The following is a 15261-nucleotide window of genomic DNA, read 5'->3' as shown; positions in this document are numbered from 1 at the left end:
AATACGCTTTACCTGGAAAGATGCTCATGCGTACCTCATTAGTCATCTGGCAGGAGGCTAAGCAGCAGTTCTGTCAGTTGCAACAGAAAACAGAGATGTTTACTACCTAGAACCACTGTTATGAGACATCATAACATTAGGCTGTTTGTATAAGCACTTGAAAACGTTGAGCTGGAGTGCTGCAAGCAAACTAGGCTAACTTCCTCAGACTCTGCATAAACCAGATTAAAACTCAGTCCTAGCCAAGCGGAGCCTAAAGAGATGTGAAAACCAAACATAATGTGGTATCCTGGATGGGTTCCTGGAACAGAAAAAGGACGTTAGGTAAAAACTAAGAAAACCTGAATAAAGGATGGGCTTTAGTTAATAAGAATGTATCAGTATTAGTTCATTAATTGTAACAAGTATACCATACTAATGTAAGATAATAATTGCAGACATTGGGTCTGGGGTATACAGAAACTCTGTACTGTCTTCTCAATTTTTTTGTAAATCTGAAACTGTTCTAAAAGATAATGTCTGCTGGAAAAAAAACAACAAAAAACAAAAAACTCAGTTCTAACCTCAGGGCCCAGAAACCACACCTCAACTCTAGCCATTTTTATTCTGTAAGACATTTGAGCATAAATGCGTGAGCCACCTGGAAAATTAGTGAGGTTTTACTATATACAAACAAACACTAGTAGGGTATGGCATGATGACACTGTATTTCTCTGCCTTGGGATTTTTTTTTTTTATTAAAGTGAGGTCTGATCATACTTTCTGTTTTGGCTATTGGAAAACACAGGGTCAGGTTTGGGGCTCACTTCTGCCAATGTTGAGAGCGCACATATTCACTTAGTGAAGCCATTGAGAACATGGGCTCTGGAGTCAATGCTCAGGTTCAAATCCTGCCTCCACCACATGTTAGCTATGATATCAGGCCAGTTGCTCAGCCTCTCTGGGTCAGTTCCTCATCTGTAAAATGGGGAGGATCATAGTGACACTGCAGAGGGTCCCTATGAGGATTAAATGAGTTACTATGTGTATGGTGCTTAGAGCAGGTACATCATAAGAGCTCAGCGAATGTCAACTATTAATTTGTGGTATTTTGTGTACTTGTCTTATCTTTTGCTTTATTCACTTCCCAGCCCTCATTTTGCCTGTGCTCCAATGTCCTCATCTATTACTCTTTATTCTGTCCTTTTGTATATGTTTCATTATGCCATTTTGAGTCTTTAACCATGTTAATCTTCCCTCAGGTAATTGATGGTTGATTGTGGAACTATTGATATTTTTCTCATTACCAATTTTTTTATTGTGGTAAAATGCCCATAACATAAAATTTACTGTCAACCATTTTTAAGTGTACAGTTCAGTGGTATTAAATACATCCATATTGTTGTGCAATCCATCTCTGTAACCTGTCATCTTGTAAAACTGAAACTCTGTGCCCGTTAAACGATAACTCCCCATTATCCCCTCCCCTCAGCCCCTGGTGACCACCATTCTACTTTCTGTCTCTATTATGATTTTGACTGTTCTAAGTTCCTCAAATAGAGAACTTAGAATCATACAGTATTTGCCTTTTGTGACTGGCTTTTTTCGCTTAGCATTAAGCCCACAAGCTTCATCCATGTAGTAGCATATGTCAGAATTTCCTTACTTTTTAAGGCTGAATAATATTTCATTGTATGTATAACCAGATTTTGTTATCTATTCCTCTGTGGATGGACACTTGGATTGCTTCCATGTTTTAGCTATTGAGACTAATACTGCCATGAACATGGGTATGCAGATATCTCTTCAAGACTCTGTTTTCAATTCCTATGAGTATATACCTAGAAGTGGAATTGCTGGATCATATGGTAGTTCTATTTCTAATTTTTTGAGGAAACACCGTACTCTTTTCCACAGCGGCTGTACCTTTTTATATTTACATGAACAGTGCACAAGGGATCCAATGTCTCCACATCCTCACCAACACTTGTTATTTTCTGTTGTTGTTTTTTTTATAGTATCCATCCTAATGGGTATGAGGTGGTATCTAATCATAGTTTTGATTTGCATTCTCTAATGATTAATGATGTTGAGCATCTTTTCATGTGCTCATTGTCCATTTGTATATCTTCTTTGAAGAAGTGTCTATTCAAGTCCTTTGCCTATTTTTGAATTGAGTTATTGTTTTTTGTTGTTGAGTTTTAGGAGTTCTCTATATATTCTGGATATGAATCCCTTATTAGATATATGATTTGCAAATATTTCTCCCATTCTGTGGGTTGACTTTTTATTCTGTGGTTAGTGTCTTAAGTGGCTGGTATTTTAAGGTATAGTTCTGTACCCTGACATTTAGGACTGAATTTTAATATAATTTTAAAATGTATGTGTTTGTGTGTATGTATCTTTGTGTGTGTGTGTGTGTGTGTGTGTGTGTGAAGAAGATTGGCCTTGAGCTAACATCTGTGCCCATCCTCCTCTATTTTGTATGTGGGATGCCACCACAGCATGGCTTGATGAGTGGTGTGTCGGTCCACACCCGGGATTCGGGCCTGTGAACCTGGGGCCACCAAAGCAGAGCGCATGAACTTAACCACTACGCCACTGGGTCGGCCCCTGTATGTATCTTTTTAAGCAACTAAAACCAGTCTGTTGAAGCAAATAGTTAACATAAACAAAATGTATTATTTTGCTAGGCTAAGCCAAGATCATTTTGATATGCTAAAAATTCCCAATATAAACTGCATCTGTTGGTTCAATAAACTAATTTAATCACAAAAGTCTCCAAGCAGGCATACTCTACTGATTTTGCTTGGTGTTAATGAGTGTCAGAACTAGCTCAACTTTAACTGTGACCCTCTATGCCAAGAACTACTAATCTTCTGATACTTCAGGTATAAGGTTTATCATTCACAAGGCAAAAGGACTGGTCTACTTATTTTTTAAATGTGAGAGGCTCCTACACTGAATGAGAAGATTAAGTTCATCATTTGATAAGCCAAGTTCCATATTAATGCTCCTTCAGGGAGTCAATGCAGAATTTGTTTAAAAATAAAATTATTTTTAAAATAAAAATGCTTTGAAAAACTGGGTCTGGTTTACAATTCTGCGTCTTTATTTGATTAGTGGCATGGCTGGTTCCAGGAGATATTCATAAAAAATGTCTTTTCCAATGTATTTAGCATACAGAGAAATCTTGTATCCATCTCCAATTTATTTAGTATAAGAAATGAGGTAAGGAATAAGCTTATTTCTTCCCCAGTGATTAGCCAATTATCCCAATACCAATTATTGCATAATCAATTTTCCCCTACTGGTTCACCATGTTACTTTTATTTTATATTAAATTACTTTATGCATTTAAGTCTATTCCTGAACTTGATGTCTGCCTCATTGATCTGTTGGTTTATTCCTGCATCCGTTCAGATTTAATTACTGTCACCTCATAATACATTTTAATATTTTGTATTTTCCATTACAGAAATTTGATTTAGCATTTCTTGGGATTGGGTTTTTTGCTGTAGAGCACTGGGAAGGATTTAGGAGGGTGGACATGGTTCAGGAGGACATTTTAAACCTCTTATAGCACCAAGCTTCTCTTTATCAGAGTAGCTTTTTTCTTTTTCATCTGACAGCTGTGATCTTGGAAAGTGAGTAGTAAGAAACCCCGAGTGTTTTGCCAGTGAACTGCATGCTTGCTGTTTTTCTCATTCTGTCTTCATAGTATCTTAATTATACCAAAGCTGAGCCTTAAACTCTTCATAGTTCGGAGGAGATGGACAACCATTGCAGGTAGTCTCAGCACCTGCCATGGTTTTACATTTCTTTGAATCTCCTCTTAATTCTACTCACAGCTCTGTTTACTCAGAAAGGATCAGATAAGATCTCTCTATAAATTTTATTCCATAGAAATATACATAAATATAAACAATATCTAGTTTCTCTCACGTTGTTTTTCGAAAAATAGGTCATTTAGGTTATTGTTTTGTTTTTCTCTTCCCTCTTTTTTTTTGTTTTTTCTCCCTGTCAATTTTTAATTAAGAGTTAGGTACTTTTTCATTGCTGTTAGTATATTAACTAATTTATACTTTCATTTTTGCTATCAATTTTTAGCTCTTTTACTTCAATCAGTAAAATGTAAGTGGCAGCCATGTCTTTCCATTTCCAAAAGAGAAGAGGGAGAGGTAGACATCACAGCATAATCAGAATAGGCGTGGAAGATATAGAGCCCGGAAGGAAGGAAGGAAGGAAGGAAGGAAGGTGTTTATGCCTTCTCTGTTGGGTTGATTGCCAGGAGGGGTGTCAAATCCTTCCAGGCTGTTAGAGAGTCTTTCTGCCACAGGAAGAAGATGAACTTTCCATCTGCTCACTCCTTCCTGCTAGGAAAGGCCCCGGTGTCTCAATCTTGCAAAGAGAGGATGACTTTCCAGCACATTGTGTGCTCCAAACTCTGATTCTAAGAAAGAGAAAGAGAAAAGGAGACTGGCAAAGAAGGAAATGTCCATGGGGCCCTGGAGTCAGAAGGCCTTCTTATGAAAATCATCAGGATAGACTGGGTGGCCCATGGGTCCTTCCAGTGAACCAGTTTCTGAATAGGAGATGGTGACAGCTCTTTCCTAGGATCCTGGTTCCACGTTGATGTGACTGCTTTTCAGAGAAGAGGACCTGACAGATTGTGGGTCCCTGAAGGTGGTCAAACTCTAACGCCAATGAATGGATGTGGAAAAAGCAGACCTAGGGAGCCAGAAGAGCTGACTTAGAGTTTCCCCACCAGCTGGCAACTCTGAGGCTGCTCCTACAGAAAGCTCTCCCTGACCCCTGGGCAGCTCTAAGTTCCTACAGCCAGAGACTCCTCCACCCCAGTGTGGATCAACCTCATCAGGCATGTCTCTTCCATCACTCCTCTGTGCTTCATGGACACAGACTATGTCTGTCTCACCTCAGGACCTTTTGGAGCCTAGGTCCAGTGACCCAAATGTCTATTGCTCAGGCCAGAGGGCTCTTTACTTCTAATTTTTGCTATGTTCATGTTGGGTATACATTATCTTATTGCACTATACTTGGGCATTGCTTTCAGCAAGAAGGAAGTGGTCAATGTGCTCTGTAGAATATTCTGAAGGATCAAAACAGCAGTTTGTTACTGGAATGCAGTCAAAAGATAAGACATATTAGAAAAAGAATCTACTAGAAGCTCTTCATTAGAATAGACCTATAAGGCAAGACTTACTATTAGAAGACCTTCATTAGAACTATAAGGCAATAAGAGACCAGAAGCTTAATGATAAGAAGTAAAGACTAGTCAATAAAAATTAGACATGGGCTTTAAATCCTGAGTTAGAGAAATGAATAATTTGAAAGAAATTATTAGCTATACTGAATATATTTTTTGCAGGAATAAGAAAGGAACCAGAAAAGATTCCAAAAATACTTGATTATTGAAAATTTTACTTAGACACGCTACTTCCAAAATGAATAGTAAGACAGAAATGAAGGCTTGAGAAACAAAATATAAGATCTGAGAAAACATAATCAAATGCTTCTCTGAAGAATTTCGATACTGAAGTAAGCTCTCTCTTGTCACACATGGCTAAAAATCTCCCTATATTGAGTTTTGAAGCATTTTAATGGAATATGATTTGGTTACACTGCATATGGTGCTATAAGTGCAATTGTTGACAAAATGTTTTTTTTTTAAGAGTAGATTTGGAGCAGTCCCCATGGCATAGTAGTTAAGTTTGGCACGCTCCGCTTCAGCGGCCCGGGGTTCAGTTCCCAGGCACGGACCTATACCACTTGTTGGCAGCCAGGCTGTGGCGGCGACCCACATAGAGGGAGATTGGCACAGATGTTAGCTCAGGGCAAATCTTCCTCAGCAAAAAAGAGTAAATATGTTCTACCAGATTCAAGTAGGAATAAAGACATAAAGGCCAAAAGCTTTAGCTATATCCATACAGGGGTTCATATTCTGCATAAAGAGGCTATCAATTTTTGCATGTTTAGGATCCACGGTCAGAGCTACCAGCCTCTTATACAGATTTAGTTAGGCAATGCTCAGTGGTACATCCCAGCGTCTCTCTATCCCACCTGAGAAAAGGTGGTAACCGAGATCACTGGCAATTATCCCTTTACCCAATTGGTTGGGCCACTGATGATGTGGATCCTGCTCTCAAGCTCAGAGTTTCTCTCATTTCCTGTTGGAACCACAAAGGTTGGGCCTGGGCTGAGCACACGATATTCAAGAGGCACTAAGGCCCCCCTTGGCTTCCATAAAATCGTTCTTCCAAGACAATGGACATGGATGCCCAATGCCTTCTTGTAGCCCCTTTGTCTTTGGGTACTAGGGGATTCCAAAGAATCATTTGTTGTTTGACCCACAGGAACATGACTGCCAGAGGGAAGAAAGAAAGACAGTTGAGCTGAAATCAGCAGTATTTAAAGACCTGCAAGAAATGGAACAGGAAGCAGCTGCTAGAGCAGCAGCCCCCGAGTGTGCTGAGCAAATACTGCCTGGCTATTGGCACATCAGCGTATCCCTCTATTGACTCCTCTGTCATAATTCTGACTTGTTCCACTCAGTTTGGGATTACTGCCAAATTTACAGTACGCTGCTCCTGGGTTGTTGGTAAGATCAAATGAGACAATGCCCCTAAAGTGCTGAATACTGAACTTGGCATATAGTCAGCACCCAATGAAGAGATAAGAATCATGGAGGATTCTGCAGCAATTAGAATCAATAGACTAGATGTACACATAGCCACAACGATAAATCTTAAAAACACAGTTGAAAAAAAAGAAAGAGAAAGATATATAACACAGTACCATTACGTGGATTGATAATACAGTTTACAAAATTTGTAAGAACACATAGAAATAAATAAACACACATTCAACAAATTAGAACAATTACCTACGGGGGTGAGGGAGCGGTTAGTGAGAGAACAGGAATGGGGAATAAATACACGAAGCAAGAGCAGAGACTGGATGACATGACAATGAAAATGTGCCATGAACTGAGGAGTATAATTAACTCAACTCCCTGCATCTGAGGTTAAAAATAAAAAAGATAATAATAGTTATTATTAATACTCCTAGACCCCCCATATCCTTTCAACTGTAAAATGTTGGAATATCCTTCAGATGGCACCGTTCTTGCACTTGCTCAGGCAGGGGAGCGTTTTCCTCCAGCTTTCTGGGTGATTTAACACATCAGGGACTAAATATATAAAAAGGCACGCTGCTCTCCTGTGTAGCCATTCCGGACTTCAGAGCTAAATTGCAAAGTCAGTTCTACACCTGTGATTTCAGCTATGAAATTAGGGCAAGGTAGGAAACTGACACAGAAAAAAAGTGATTTATTATATTGTTACTCTCTGTTACAAGCGGAGGGTCAGCTGCCTCTTTTTGTCCATTAGTTTAAGGCAAGATCAACTTAATGTGGCTCTTATCACATCCCTTCAAAAGCACACTCTGGCTCATTGGCTGCAGGAGCTGGGCACATCCCCCATCTGCACGTACAGTGATGCAGTGAGTAATTGTGGCGTCTTGATGGCGCAAACTCTCCCACTTAGCTCGATCAGTGCTGGCACAGCAGAAAAGAACGGATCGAAAAATGTTTGGAATTCAAAGGTAACAGAAAGAAGTTGGAAAACAACTACTGGCCAAGCCTGAGAGTTTTAGTGGAGACTGGGGCGGAATTGTGTTTTTCCGCTGACAGCTGAAAACGAGCCCAGCTTCAGTCGCCCTTCCTTCCTTTGTCAAGGTTACCCGCAGTTCTAATCAGTTCTCTCGGGAAAGCAAGAATATGGATTTTGGAGTTTAGGTTTGTTGTGTTCTGTTATCCACTAGAGGACCGAAAATATGTTCCCTCGCCAAATTTTCTGCTTGTAACAATACTCACTTCCTAACACTGCTGCCTATGCAGTATTATTACTAAAGTGAACAAGGTCTTAGCAGCCCTCGAAGGAACCCAGTCCTGCTGTGTCCAACAGTGCTGGCCACTCTCTTCTTGGATGAGACGTCTCACCTCCTGGGCTCCACTACAAAGTCCTATCCCCATTCTTCTCTCTCTGTCTCTGATTGACACTCTCTTTAATGGCTCATTCTGTTCAACTCTCTCCTCCCACCCACCACATCAGAGATACTCATGTGTGTATGTGTTGTCAGTCGGTGTATAGACACATACCAGAATCTGGGAGTGAGTGCAGAGTTTGAAAACAAAGCGGCCCTTTGTCCCTCCCGTTGCTTTGATTTCAGTTACAATATTTAATATGACTTGGATTATAAATAACATTAAGGGAGGATATGAAGTTCTCGTGTTCATCAAAGGGGACATGAGTTTTTCAGAGAGTCTAAGAAACCTGACTTTATCCTTAGATATTTGGGTTTAATCCCCAGCCAGTGATCAGCTCACCGGCTCTGCTATTGGTGGGTCTCTCTCTCTCTTCCACACACTTCCTTTCTCTCTCCCCACTGGCCTCACCCTATATTACAGCTTTAATTTTCACTTCTGTGTAAACAACTCCTAATTCTCTAATCCAGAGGGGTTTTCTCTTTTTTCTTTGATCACATGTCACAGTCTTCTGTGAGCATCAGTCTAGTAATTAAGAACATGGGCTCTGGGGTCAGACTGCCTGGGTTCAAATCCTAGCTCCGTGCTAATCAGCTGGTGTAACCTTAGGGAAACTACTTAATTAATCTGTGTCTCAATTACATCATCTGTAAGAGGAGGATGATAGTACTTACCTTGGTTGCTGTGAGACTTAAATGGGGGTCCTACAGTGTCAGACGTGCAGGAACTGCTCAATAAGTACATATTGTTTTTCTGGTCCTTTGGCCTGGAATAACGCATACACTCAACCAATCTTGCAAATAATTTCAAGCAGTTTCTGAACCCGCTCTTTTCAAGATTACCAGCAAACTCAAGTTCTCCAGGTCCAATGATCACTCTCTGTTCTGGTCTCTAGTTCCCTCAGCAGCACTGAGCAGTCCCCTCCTCCTTGAAATACTTAACCCTCGATTCTCAGGATTCCATTCTCCCTGGGCTTTCCTCCTACTACATCGGCCTGATTTGGAATGACTAAGGACTAAGAAGCCATTTAGCTTCTCCATCTACACTCTCCCTAGAATGATCACCTCATCTTAACCCATGGTTCTAAACACCTGTCATACACTGAAGAATCTCTTCATGTCATACACTGAAGTTCTTCAGCTCCCATCTCTCTCCTGAGACTCATCTAACTGCCAACTCTTGAATATCTGACACTTCTCAAACCAGCATATGTACAACAGTCTTAATCTCCCCTGGACTTCCACACCTGCTTCTCCCAGAGTCTCAACTGCCAGCTGTGCGGAGAACAGACTCATGCAGGGAGAGAAAGTACCCACTGCAGGAGTCCAGTCAAGAGACGTGTGTGGCTTGGACTGGAGTTGTGCAGTGTGAAGTTGGGCGTGTACCAGACTCTCTTGGCAAGGAATGGGGTGAGGAGGAAGGCAGCCTTGGAGCCGGGTGCCAAAACTCAATGTCCTTGAGACAGGCAAGGTTAAGAGAGAGAGACAGAGTAAACCTCACATCAAAGACTGTTAAAGGCAAACAACAGGGAACGTTCTGGGGACGCAAAAAAATGTGTGCTTTGCTGCCTGCCATTGAATAGGTGTGAGAAAGAAGACTCTTTTCATGAGAGAATTTTTAGGGAAGCCAAGTTACAGTTAAAGTGAATGGAATGTTGCAGAAAAGGGTAGATAAAGCCATCAAAGATCCTTATAACCAGATGTAATTTCCCAGTTCTCTAAATTATCATGGTACTATAAATAGATACAGATATAGATCCCCTTAAAATTTTTTTGAAATTATATTTCAAAAATGCAGAAAATTATAGACCAATGTTATAGATAGCCTTATACATACCACCCAGCCTTAATGTATACATCTTTTTAATGGCACCTACCTATGTAGCATTGTATTATTTATCCACTTTATTTTCTTGTGTCATAGAAAAGTGCCTTGAGGGCAGGGGCTCACTCTCCTCTTTGTATCTTAGAGGCACCTTACACTCATTAGGTCCCCTAATATTTGCTGAATTGAATTGCGTTCTTGAACGACCTCAAAGAGACCTTCAGGAAAAAGGAAAGTGTGGCAAGCAGCATATATTCTTACAGAGTTGAGAAGCTGCAGCTATTTTTAAGGTATATTAATTCAGAAGGAATTACTGTAAGTGAAAATAGGCCAGTAGCTGCATCTTGTGGCATATAATAATGGAAACCTTTCATTTGCGGACATACTTGGCTAATATTTCTGACTCTGGAATCAAAGCCACAGCTTTCCTGTAGGCTATCAATTTCTGTGCCCTCCTACATGCTAAATTTATTTGATTTATTAATAAAGATATTTAGCCAATAACATAAATTTACCATCAGCTATAGCAGGTTTATTATTAGACAATGTTTGCCCTTTCATCGAGTCCCAGTTGCTTTGTCTTCTGTCTTTTTTCTTTTTTTTAATTTATTTTTTCCCCCAAAGCCCCAGGAAATAGTTGTATGTCATAGTTGCACATCCTTCTAGTTGCTGTAGGTGGGACGCGGCCTCAGCATGGCCGGAGAAGCGGTGCGTCGGTGCGCGCCAGGGATCCGAACCCAGGCCGCCAGCAGCGGAGCACGCACTCTTAACCGCTAAGCCACGGGGCCGGCCCTGTCTTCTGTCTTAACATGACTCTTACCTGCTACAAATCCAGGAAAGTGTTGTACTGTCTGATATATTAGAATTCCCACTGTATCGCTCTTTGACCCAGAGCTACATCAATGACTTCCCAGAAGAATTTGCTGTATCATATCACGGTAAATGAGACCTTTAATGGTAGTGGCAAGCTTCCTAGTTAGGGTGACAATGGCATCTGGTGTCCTGATGGTCCCAGTTTATACCTGTTGTAGATCAATTAATGTCTCAATTATTTTAGCCCTCATCGTTCACTCTCAAAAGCATCAGTGTTTAGAAAATAAATTATATGGTCACCCTATTAATCTCCCACTTAAACTTTTTACATCACATGACTACTTTATGTGGATGGGACTTTCATTTTTTTATTTGTGCAGTGTCCTGACAAATGGATCAAATAAGACTCTTTTCTTTGTTACAGGAAGCCACACTAGACATCACAAACAAGTCTCTAGTTTTGGTGAGCTTTCTGAACATAACACAAACTAAAATAAATCCATTCACCCAGATATAACCATCACAAATTGTGCCGACACGACACAACTGCCTTTCCACGGAGAAAGAGTAAACCATCAAAAAACAGTAGGAACTAAAATTTAAAGTACACAGCAAAAATTTTCAACATTTAAAGTCCAGGGCTGTGCTTACCAAATTTAAGTCAAAACCAGCTTAAATTTCCAAAACAACAACAAAAATCCAGAATGGCTTTTTATTATAGATAGGCTCTCTCTCTCTTTTATTTCATCTGCATCAGCTCCAAAAAAGAAAAAATAATACAACATTAGAATAATATGTAGTTATAAGTATATTTTCAGCCCAGCAATTTCATGCCAATTTTCAGCAGTAACGTTTCATTAGAATCAAACATTTCCTAGATGGTTTAAAAACACAATGAAAATCTGGCACTTTGGGAGCTTATGTGAATACAGCTTTAACTTCTTATTTTCAAAGAAAAATGAGATGTAACACACACAAAAACTAAAGCAATGTCCCCAAAGGTCCTTAAAAAAAAAAGGAAACTCGACCTGCTGTACGCATTAAATAATTCAAATCAATGATCCTTTTAAGCCCTTAGCAATGCGTGAACCAATGGGGGAAAGCAATCTAACACTTCATGCATTTAGGGGATTGCATTAGAAAGGCTTTCAGTCTGCTTCTGCTTTTATAAATGCAAATGTATGCAGAGCAGACAGATTGGGGTCTGTACAATTTAGCAATGATCGAAACTTGTAATTTTTGAAAATGGGACAGATGTCCAGACTAGTTATATTAAGATGCTTCTTATTGAATAAGAAACCAAACAAACAATCCAATTCCACCTCCTCCTTAAAAAGGAAACAAATAAACAATGCTACCACAAATTAGAATATGTTACATATCATCTTGTTTCTTTCATAGATTCTTAAGGTTGAGAGACAGCTTAGGGTAGTGGAAGAAACATTTCTAGCATGTATCACTGCATTACTCACCTTCCTGTCCCTAAACCACAGAAATTGGGGAAATGTTTCCCCATTCAAGGACCAGCGATATGCTAAAGGTTAATTTAGAGATCAGCTCCATCTCTGGTCTGTGTACTATGTTCTCTTTGAACTACAGACGGGAAAGCAACCTGGATAGAAAGCAAACAGTCAATAAATATGTGCTGGATGAATACCATCTTTATTCACTCAAACTTGTTGAGTGCCCACTATCTTCCCATAGTTGGAACATCATGGATCCCAAGGTTTATCTGATGATATTGAGAGCCTAGAATGTGCGAGGCACTGGGGAAATAAAGATGAAAACATAGTATTTGCTTTCAAAGAGCCCACAGTCTGGTGGGGAAGAAAAGTAAGTGTATGATTAAAATGGGGTGCTAAGTATGGTAAGGAACGCATGTATGAGGTGCCATGGCAATGAGATGAGGATGGATTAATTCTGACCATGCCATCAAAAAAGCCTTCATTGCTATAAACTTTAAGTTGAGTCTTAAAGTTTGAAATATTGCTGAGTGAACAAGGGAAAAAAAGCCGCCTTCTGGGCAGAGGTCTGTAAGTACAAAGGCACAGAGAGGCAACCGGGAGAGTGGGAAGCATTGAGGTTGCTTGCATTCGATCAAATCTTCATTGAAGGATGTCTATATGGTAGGCAAGGTGTGATATAGTCAAAATAAGATATGGTCCTTGTCATACCTTATTCTGTAGGTGCTAAGAGTTTAAACAGAGGAATGATACAATCAGCTGTGTTTGAGAACAGCCACTCTGGAGGCAAAGTGGAAGATGATGGCAGAGGGAAGAGACTGGAGGCGAGGAAGCCTAATTATGTCTGCTGCAATAGCCCAGGTAAGAGATGATAAGGGCCTGAGCTAAGACAGTAACTCTGGGGCTGGAGAAAGGATAGGAGCTAGGAGATAGACTCAGCCAAACTTGTCCAGCATGCAGCCTCTGCTTCATTTTCAGACAGCTCCAATGGTTACCATGTCCATCCTTACGCTGAGCTGGAATCAGCCTCACTCCAACTGCCATTTGCTGGCCTAGTTGTGCACTCTGGAGAAATGCAGACATGGCAGGTCCTCAAATACGGGGTCTGTGTTCATGCTTGATTGCCATCAGTGAAATTCAGATAAAATATTTATATTCCTCTAACAAACACAAGAGCAGTGTTAGGGCACACATTCCAAATGCTCCCTAAATCTCCTGCCCTAAACATTCACCTGCAGGAAGGCAAGGTGCGACCTGCCTAGAGGCTAAAGGAGAGAGGATCGTTTCTAAAAGTATTTTTTTTTAAACTTAGCTTCATAGATGTTTGCTTGGTTTTGAAATCTTTCACTTTACTTTATGAATTACCCCTCTTCTTGCTTGTCAAACTCAACAAATAAGGGGAAAGTGTTTCTGTATTCAAGAGAAAAGGATTTGGTCATTCTGAAGGCACCTAGACCTCTGCTCAGTGGCCGGTATTTTACTATGAACAAGGGACAGGAGAGCCGGAGAGGTCAATTGTTAACGGGTCAACGACCTGCTCTCTCCGCTCTTTCACCTTAGAAATTCTACCTCCTGAAGCTACCACTAAAAGCCTACAAGTCTAAGAATTTTCTTGGATTTCTATATACAGGTTTTTTTTTTTTAATTTTATTTATTTTATTTTTTTCCCCTAAAGCCCCAGTAGGTAGTTGTATGTCATAGCTGCACATCCTTCCAGTTGCTGTATGTGGGACGCGGCCTCAGCATGGCCGGAGAAGCAGTGCGTTGGTGCGCGCCCAGGATCTGAACCCGGGCCGCCAGCAGCGGAGCACGCGCACTTAACTGCTAAGCCACGGGGCCGGCCCTCTATATACAGTTTTAAAAAGAGTCCTTTAGCCCAGGCCAATCTACATCGCCAGAGTAAGATGGCGAACAGAGGCATTTATCTCTACCGTTGTCGGCCCTGGTCAACCAGAATTCTGCCTGTGTGGCAGCAAAGCTTGACTACTCGGAGGCCAGGGCTTACTGCACTACTGAGTCTTGTTCAAGAAAATATTATTAAATTTTTAAATTTATTTTATATATACAATTATTTAATTTGATTTATTTATATACAGAAGTAAAGAGAACAAAATGAACTCAATATTGCTTTCCCTCAGATTCAACATTATCAACGTTTTGCCACATGTTTCATCTACCCTTTTCTTTCTTTTTCCTTCTCCCTCCCTCTCTTCCTTCTCCTTCTCTTTTCTCTTTCTTTCTCTCCCTTCCTTCCTTTTCTTTCTTCCTTCCTCCCTCCTTTCCTTGCTGTGTATTTTTAAGCAAATCTCTTACACCATGTTGATCTACCTATATTTCAGAGTAACTCTAAAAAGTGACATTTTCTTGTATAACCACAATGCCATTATCACACCTGTCAAAATTAATAATAATTCTCTAATATCTTCTGATACCTGGTTCCCAGGAAAGTTTTAGAAGTCATAATGTTTGAGATTTCTGTTGTTTCTCTAGAGAAAGGCTATGCCACAGATAGCCTTAATAGATGATCAGGAAATTTTTCTTTATGCTCAGCTTAAATTTTCATCTTATTACTGCATATTATACCCCCATACATCATGCTAAATAATTAATCTCCCTTTTTAATGTTTACATAGTTCAGATATTAGTATACGTTTAGCTTGTTTTTCCTTAATCTTTGCTTAGCTGAGCTATACATATTTAATTCTTTTAATCTTTCCTTATTAATCAATGCAATCAGCCTCTTAATCATTTTGGAGATTTTCTTTGAACCTCGTCCAGCTGGTTTCCATAAGCCCAGTAATGAGCAGCCCAGAACCAGATGTAGTGTTCCAGGCGAAGTCTCACCCGAATTAAACAGCTCCCCACTTCTTCTCTGAATGCTCAATCCAAAACCACAAGAGCCTTATTCTCTGTCACATTATAACAGAAACAAATGTCTTGTTTTCTGCTTTTATTCCCAGTTATTTTTTGGCATTACAGCATGTGTTTCATTCCTCCAACAAACATCTGTGCTTCAGATCACTTTTCTCCAGATGTAATATAAACAGCATTTTGGAATCAGAAGAGTACAGAGACCCAGCTCTGCCACTCTGGCTATGAAACTCTTGGCAAGTCACC

The sequence above is a fragment of the Ceratotherium simum genome, chromosome 6, assembly GCF_057802395.1.
Source record: "Ceratotherium simum simum isolate JZ-2026a chromosome 6, ASM5780239v1, whole genome shotgun sequence".
Taxonomy (NCBI): domain Eukaryota; kingdom Metazoa; phylum Chordata; class Mammalia; order Perissodactyla; family Rhinocerotidae; genus Ceratotherium; species Ceratotherium simum.
Note: the sequence above shows the minus strand (reverse complement) of the source record.